Source organism: Oncorhynchus masou, chromosome 10 (assembly GCF_036934945.1).
Source record: "Oncorhynchus masou masou isolate Uvic2021 chromosome 10, UVic_Omas_1.1, whole genome shotgun sequence".
Lineage (NCBI taxonomy): Eukaryota > Metazoa > Chordata > Actinopteri > Salmoniformes > Salmonidae > Oncorhynchus > Oncorhynchus masou.
In genome coordinates, this window is record NC_088221.1 from 8,505,825 (window position 1) to 8,515,042 (window position 9,218).

The following is a 9,218-nucleotide window of genomic DNA, read 5'->3' on the forward strand; positions in this document are numbered from 1 at the left end:
CATTGTTTATGGCTTCACAATTGTGAAATGTTATAAGCTTTATGTTTTGTTTATATTAAGGGTTATGACTAGTGTTACCGAAGTACTATGGCAACACGAAGTACTATGGCAACACACTTTAAGGGAATTGTTTTTGTTACATTCATGAGATCACCTGTCTTGATGATAGGTTAGAGGTTAGAGGTCATGGTTCATGGCTACACAGAGAACCACACGGTGTGTGCTGGTCCTGTATGTCTCATCCTTGTGTACATGTATGTCTGCACCTGTTGTGGGTGTGTGTAATTATATATTTTGCACTGAAAGTACCAGAGCTTTGGGGCTTGCATAGTCAACCATGTCTCCCTAATTTTGTCAGGTTGACAGAATTAGGAATGACCCCAGCCTCGGCCACACATCCCCTTGAGTTTAGAGGGGCAGCTTCATGGCATGCCCAGTAACCATTCACAACTGTTTTTAAGTCATTTCTGCCAATCAATACATTTTCCACGCTAAGGATTTTTCTTCTGCTGCAAATGTCCAAATAAGAATAAAGTCAGTTTGCTCCTCACCCAATGAGGACCAAGCTCATCGCCACCACCACTCCCCATGGCTGATCAATTACATCTGTGTCAGAACTACTCTATGCAAAAGCTCCTGTATCTCTCCATTTCACCACCATTTATTGTATTAAAAGACAATGACAAATGTCAAGTTTTAATTGGTAAGTTTTAATTAGCGATACATGAATGCGTGTTTTCTTTCTGTGTATCTTTTGAGAGATGAACCAGGGGCTCAGCTAGTGGGCCCAACGTTTAGAGAGCAGCAGATGAAGATCTACAGCATAAAATGGACATGGTTTTCTGTTCTATAAGAAAGAGAATATCTCTTCTTCTATCCTATATATTTCTTTCTGCAGAAATAAACAAACACATCTTATTTTAACTGTGCATTACACAAACAACATCTATAGGAAAAAATGAAAATACCCAGGCCCAACTAATAAATTCAAAGGCAAAGTATGTTGGATTGTATTGATGGTTTCAGCTTTTTGTGCAATACATGTCAGAATGACCCTGTCCTAGGGAGACAATTGTTCTGTGATCAGATAACACAATGTTATTCTCTTTCAAGTAATCGTTTTGGTATTTCACTTATGGGATACGCCCCCAGCGTATTCTTCAGAAGCCTTTGCTAAACTACACCACCCATGGACTGGGTGGTGTCGAGACGTGTGAGTCGGGGAAGGGTGTTCCGCCGGGAAAAAAAAGGTCAGACGCAGCGTCTCTGAGTCATTGAAACACTTCTTCTCGCTTCTCATCAGAAAGCTTACCTCGACACGGCTGCATTTTCCAGATTTAGCTAAACTGTTCACAGACGTGAGCTTAGAACTCGCTCTCCAGGCCCGATCCTCTGGGCTGTGCAGTGGTGGAAATTTTCCTTTTCCTTCACCATAGTTAGAGGGAAATTATTAGAGGGAGGAACGGGTACAGCTGTGACATGGCTACCTCGTTCACAACGAAGTTGGCTGTATCCCAACAGTGATTAATCGTTAGCAAGCTAGCCACCACGCTAGCTAGCTTTTGTGGTTTTACTTAGCTATTAGTAAATTTTTCTATCTTTTCTAATCAGTCATTTCGGGAAACAGTATCCGGCCATTCGAGTGCCACAGAGTGAAAGCTAGAATCTTAGCATCCCAGCTATGGCAACAAAATAATCTCCCATTCCAAACGAAGGGAAGCTCCTGGCACGACTCTGCACCTGTGGAAACAAGATATCGGCCAAGGACACCCACTTGGTGTGCTCCGCTTGCCTTGGGCTGCAACATGGCCAGGAAGTGTCAGCCTCCCTTGGCTCCTGTCCACACTGTGCCCTCTTCACTGTGGCTATTCCATGTGAGAAATTGCCAATAAACTGAAAATCTCGTACAACGCTGTCTACTCCTCCTTTCACAGAACAGCGCAAACTGGCTCCAACCAGATTAGAAAGACGAATGGGATGCCCCGGTGCACAACTGAGCAAGAGGACAAGTACATTAGTGTCTAGTTTGAGAAACGGATGAATCACAAGTCCTCAACTGGCAGCTTCATTAAATAGTACCCGCAAAACACCAGTCTCAACGTCAACAGTGAAGAGGCGACTCGGGATGCTGGCCTTCTAGGCAGAGTTGCAAAGAAAAAGACATATCTCAGGCTGGCCAACAAAAAGAAAATATTAAGAATGGCAAAAGAACACAGACACTGGACAGAGGAAGATCGGAAAAAGTGTTACGGACAGACCAATTTAAGTTTGAGGTGTACGGATCCCAAAGAAGAACATTCGTGAGGCGCAGAAAAAAATAAAAGATGCTGGAGCAGTGCTTGATGCTATCTGTCAAGCATGGTGGAGTCAATGTGATGGTCTGGAGGGGTTTTGGTGATGGTAAAGTGGGAGATTTGAACAGGGTAAAAGGGATTTTGAAGAAGGGAGGCTATCACTGGATTTTGCAATGCCATGCCATACACTGTGGACGGCACTTAATTGGAGCCAGTTTCCTCCTACAACAGGACAATGACCCAAAGCACAGCTCCAAACAATGCAATAACGATTTATGGAAGAAGCGGTCAGCTGGCCAGCACAGTCACCGGATCTCAACCCTATTGATCTGTTGTGGGAGCAGCTTGACAGTATGGTACGTAAGAAGTGCCCATCAAGCCAATCCAACGCGTGGGAGGTGCTTTAGGAAGCATGGGGTGAAATCTCTTCAGATTACCTCAACAAACTGACAACTAGAATGCCAAAAGTCTGTAAGTCTGTAATTGCTACATATGGAGGATTCTTTGACGAAAGCATTGTTTGAAGGACACAATTATTTCAATTAAAAATCATTACTTATAACCTTGTCAACGTCTTGACTGTATTATCTATTCCTTTTGTAACTCATTTCATGTATGTTTTCTTTGAAAACAAGGACATTTCTAAGTGACCCCAAACTTTTGAACGGTAGTGTATGTATATTTGTAAACAGCTGGTGCATGAAATCTAAGGAAGTCTCAAGATTTTACTCTACCTCAGGCGAGGATCTCATGATAAGCTGTAGACCACACTATTTACCAAGACAGTATTCATCTATATTCTTCGTTACTGACTATTTACTCTAGACCATCTTTACTCCACACACAGAGACGCGTACAAAGCTCTCCCTCACACTCAATTTGGAAAATCTGACCATATCCTCCTGTTTCCTTCTTACATGCAAAAACGTCCCGGGATTTGTCCGATGGCATTGGGGAGTACACCACATCTGTCACTGGCTTCATCAATAAGTGCATTGATGACGTCTTCCCCACAGTGACCTTAAGTACAACACGGCGGCCCTTCAGGGGTGTGTGCTCAGTCCCCTCATGTACTCCCTGTTCACTCATGACTGTGTGGCCAGGCACGACTCCAACACCATCATCAAGTTTGCCTACCATACAACAGTGGTAGGCCTGATTACCCACAATGATGAGACAGCCTGTAGGGAGGAGGTCAGAGATCTAGCCGTGTGGTGCCAGGACAACAACCTCTCCCGCTATGTGATCAAGACAAAGGACATGATTGTGGACTACAGGAAAAGGAGGACCGAGCAGGACCTGTCGTGGTTGAATCAGAATTAGTTAGGTAACATTGATAAATAAGATGTAAATGAAACACAATCATGCTTATGTCAATAGAATGTCTTCTTTTGGATAATACTGTTGGCAGTTTGCAGTTATCCCTTCTCTTCTAGGGCTTAATCACTTGGGGCCCAGAGAGGGGAGAGGTCAGGCTTGTCTTCATATGTCAATGTATCTGTTAAACCATGTGATGCTATGAAGAATATCAGAAAGGGAGGAGGACAGAATGGAAGTTTGTCTTCTTATGGGAATGTGTCTGTAACTATTGTATGTCCCCTCTGAGGTTGCCCGTATCTTGCTTTTGTATATGACCTAAGGGGTTCACTGTCTTTTCTGATCTTGTCCGGGAGGGTGTGTATTTGAGATGGGAGTATCTAGAATTGACAATTGATACATGCCATTGGATGAGGTAATGGTTTGGTACTATGTTGTACCAAGAACGAGATAAGAACTTCGTTTAGGAGACCAAACTGAATGATAATTTATAGCTAATGCTATCTGACTATGGGATACTCCTCTTTCAAGTAAAAGGTTATTTGTGATCTGTTCCTGAGATCTGTGTTTCGTCATGTGAGTTGAGATGGGTGTGTCTTGGCTATAAATGATACTAAGAACTGTTTTGTAGGGACTCTGAGAATTCATTTATAGACACTGAATTGATCTGAGAGTCAAAAGGGCTATGGTGAAGCTTATATTATTAAAGATGCACTTTCTAATATAACTCTGACTTATGTGTGGTTTGCTCTCTCAATGTTTAGTAATACAGGAAATTACCACGACAGACCCCATTCTCCTCAACAGGGCTATAGTGGAGCAGGTTGAGAGCTTCAAGTTCCTTGGCATCCACCAACAACAAACTATCATGGTCCAAACACACCAAGACCGCCGTGAATAGGGCACGACAAAGCCTATTAACCCCTCAGGAGACTGAAAAGATTTGGCAATGGTCCTCAGATCCTCAAATGGTTCTATAGCTGCACCATCGGTTGCATCACGGCCTGGTATGGCAACAGCTCGTCCTCCGACCACAAGGCACTACAGAGGGTAGAGCGTCTAGCCCAGTACATCACTGGGGCCAAGCTTCCTGCCATCCAGGACCTCTACCAGGCGGTGTCAGAGGAAGGCCCTAAAAATGGTCAAAGATTCCAGCCACCCTAGTCATAGAATGTTCTCTCTGCTACCGCACGTGAAGCGGTCCCGGAGCGCCAAGTCTAGATATAAAGACTTCTTAACAGCTTCTATCACCAAGCCATAAGACTCCTGAACAGCTAATCAAATGGCTACCCAGACTATTTGCATTTCACCCCCCCCCCCCTTTACGCTGCGACTACTCTGTTTACTATCTATTCATAGGCACTTTAACTCTACCTACATAACTAAATAAATAACAGATCTTCATTGTAAAGGGTTTAAACACTGTTTCCCATGCTTGTTCAATGAACCATAAACAATTAATGAACATACACCTGTGGAACGGTTGTTAAGACACTAACAGCTTACAGACGGTAGGCAATTAAGGTCACAGTTATGAAAACGTAGGACACTAAAGAGGTCTTTCTACTGACTCTGAAAAACACCAAAAGAAATATGCCCAGGGTCCCTGCTCATCTGCGTGAACGTGCCTTAGGCATTGCAATGTCCGTACTGTGAGACTCCTAAGCCAGCGCTACAAGGAGACCACGTGTGGCAGACCTCGCAATGGCAGACCACGTGTAACAACACCTGCACAGGATCGATACATCAAACATCACACCTGCGGGACAGGTACAGGATGGCAACAACAACTGCCCGAGTGACACCAAGAACGCACAATCCCTCCATCAGTGCTCAGACTGTCCACAATAGGCTGAGAGAGGCTGCTGAGGGCTTGTAGGCCTGTTGTAAGGCAGGTCCTCACCAGATATAACCAGCAACAATGTCGTCTATGGGCACAAACCCGGAGCTTTTACTGACCATAATTTTCACTTGACTGACCGCTTACATGATGACGAGTTTCTCACACGACTAGCTTATCTTGGTGATGTTTATTCTCGCCTGAATGATCTGAATCTAGGATTACAGGGACTCTCCGCAACTACAGTGGAGCCAAAAAGTATTTAGTCAGCCACCAATTGTGCAAGTTCTCTCACTTAAAAAGATGAGAGAGACCTGTAATATTCATCAAAGGTACACTTCAACTATGACAGACAAAATGAGGAAAACAAATCCAGAAAATCATATTTTCTTTATTTGCAAATTATGGTGGAAAATAAGTATTTGGTCAATAACAAAAGTTTATCTCAATACCCTTTGTTGGCAATGACAGAGGTCAAATGTTTTCTGTAAATCTTCACAAGGTTTTCACACACTGTTGCTGGTATTTAGGCCCTTTCCTCCATCCTCTAGAGCAGTGATGTTTTGGGGCTGTTGCTGGGCAACATGGACTTTCAACTCCCTCCAAAGATTTTCTATGGGTTTGAGATTTGGAGACTGGCTAGGCCACTCCAGGACCTTGAAATGCTTCTTACGAAGCCACTCCTTCGTTGCCCGGGCAGTGTGTTTGGGATCATTGTCATGCTGAAAGACCCAGCCACGTTTCATCTTCAATGCCCTTGCTGATGGAAGGAGGTTTTCACTCAAAATCTCACGATACATGGCCCCATTCACTCTTTCCTTTTCACAGATCAGTCGTCCTGGTCCCTTTGCAGAAAAACAGCCCCAAAGCATGATGTTTCTACCCCCATGCTTCACAGTAGGTATGGTGTTCTTTGGATGCAACTCAGGATTCTTTGTCCTCCAAACACGACGAGTTGAGTTTTACCAAAAAGTTCTATTTTGGTTTCATCTGACCATATGACATTCTCCCAATCTTCTTCTGGATCATCCAAAAGCTCTCTAGCAAACTTCAGACGTGCCTGGACATGTACTGGCTTAAGCAGGGGGACACGTCTGGCACTGCAGGATTTGAGTCCCTGGAGGCGTAGTGTGTTACTGATGGTAGGCTTTTTTACTTTGGTCCCAGCTCTCTGCAGGTCATTCACTAGGTGTGAACCGTGTGGTTCTGGGATTTTTGCTCACTGTTCTTGTGATCATTTTGACCCCACGGGGTGAGATCTTGCATGGAGCCCCAGATCGAGGGAGATTATCAGTGGTCTTGTATGTCTTCCATTTCCTAATTATTGCTCCCACAGTTGATTTCTTCCAACCAAGCTGCTTACCTATTGCAGATTCAGTCTTCCCAGCCTGGTGCAGGTCTACAATTTTGTTTCTGTTGTCCTTTGACAGCTCTTTGGTCTTGGCCAAGCGGAGTTTGGAGTGTGACTGTTTGAGGTTGTGGACAGGTGTCTTTTATACTGATAACAAGTTCATACAGGTTACGAGTGGAGGACAGAGGAGCCTCTTAAAGAAGAAGTTACAGGTCTGTGAGAGACAGAAATCTTGCTTGTTTGTAGGTGACCAAATACTTATTTTCCACCATAATTTGCAAATAAATTCATTAAAAATCCTATAATGTGATTTTCTGAATTTTCTTTCTCATTTTGTCTGTCATAGTTGAAGTGCACCTATGATGAACATTTACAGGCCTCATCTTTTTAAGTGGGAGAACTTGCACAATTGGTGGCTGACTAAATACCCTTTTGCCCCACTGTATATTCAATGTGCGGGACAAAATTGAAGCTATGATTAAGAAGTTGGAGCTCTTCTCTGTCTGCATTAACAAGGACAACACACAGGTCTTTCCATCATTTATTAGATTTTTTGTGTGCAAATGAACTCAAGTTTGCGGACAATGCCAAATGTGATATAGTGAAGCACCTGAGTGAGTTGGGTCCGCAATTACGCAGCTACTTTACCCGAAACGGATGACCCAAACAGCTGGATTCAGTTATCCCTTTCATGCCCTGCCTCCAGTCCACTTACTGATATCTGAACATGAGAGCCTCATCGAAATTGCAACAAGCAGTTTTGTCGAAATGGAATTTAATCAGAAGCCACTGACAGATTTCTGCATTGGGCTGCCCTTACTTATGTAAGAGTGGATTCTCGGCCATCACTAGCATGAAAAGTAAATACAGGCACAGACTGTGTGGGGGAAATTATTTAAGACCGAGACTCTCCAATCAACCCAACATTCCAGAGTTCTGTGCATCCTTTCAAGCATATCCCTTCTTATTAACATTTGAGTTATTCACAATTTTCGATGAACAAATAAGGTTTTATATGTAAGATGGGTAAATAAAGTGAAATTATTGAGTATTAGAATATTATATGTTCCCTGGTCCTATAAAAGCTCTTTGTAACAACCCGGCTCGTGGGAAGTGACAAACTCACACTCATTCTTATGTTTAATAAATGTATTGTATAGTGTGTGTGTGTGTGTGTGGCAGGCTTTTAAGGATGGCAAAAAACAACATTTGAGAGTGCGCTGACCCTGGTGCTAGAGGAGGTATGCAGCTGGAGGTTGAATGTTTGAAGGAGTACGGGATTATAAAAAGTTTGGGAACCACTGCACTAGAGGAATGGCTACATCCTGGGGTTTATTTAAGGGCATATCTATCCAAGATATTTGCTCATCAAATCAAATTGTATTTGTCACTTGCGCCGAATGCAACAGGTGTAGTAGACCTTACAGTTAAAAGCTTACTTACAAGCCCCGAACTAACAATATAGTTGAGAAAAATAAGTGTTAAGTAAAAAATAAATGTAAGTAACAAATAATTAGAGTGCAGCAGTAAAATAACAATATACAAGTGTTATATACAGGGGTTACTGGTATAGAGTCAATGTGCTGGTGCACTGGTTTATTTGAGGTAATTGAGGTAATATGTACATGTAGGTAAAGTTAAAGTGACTATGCATAGATAATAAACAGAGTAGCAGCAGTGTAAAAGATGGGGGGGGGGGGGGGTCAATGCAAATAGTCTGGGTAGCTATTTGATTACATATTCAGGAGTCTTTTGGCTTGGGGGTAAAAGCTGTTAAGAAGGAAGAAGTCTTTTGGAACGAGGCTTGGCGCTCCGGTAACGCTTACCTTGTGGTCATAAGAGATGGTGGCAGAAACATTTATGTACAAAATAAGTTACAAATAACACAAAAAAGACACACACAATAGCACAATTTGTTAGGGGACTGTAAAACGACAGCCATCTCTTCTGGCACCATTAAGTATTCCAGCGAGTTGGGACACTAAAAACTGTAATATTTTATGTTTCACCTAGTCGTGGCTGAACGACGACATGAATAACGAACAGCAGACAGGTTTTACGCTTTTGTGGCAGGAAAGAACAGCCGCCTCTGGTAAGATGAGATATGTGTATTTGTAAACAACAGCTGGTGTACGAAATCTAAGGAAGTCTCTAGGTTTTGCTTCATACATGTTTTACTTTTTTTGGTATCACCACAACGGCCCTGGCACATACTGTTTCATGTGTAGAATCTTCTGGGGTGCAAGGCCCATTTGTGTGTTATATCGCACATGGCAGTCGTCGTCGGGATAAGCTTGTCTGGAAATACGGGAGTTAGTATTTCCCCATAAGTTAAATACCGAAACAAATACTCAAAAGCTAACTTTAGGTTACAACCATAACCCCGGTTCTCTGATAGTATGAGTGAGGTATTTCA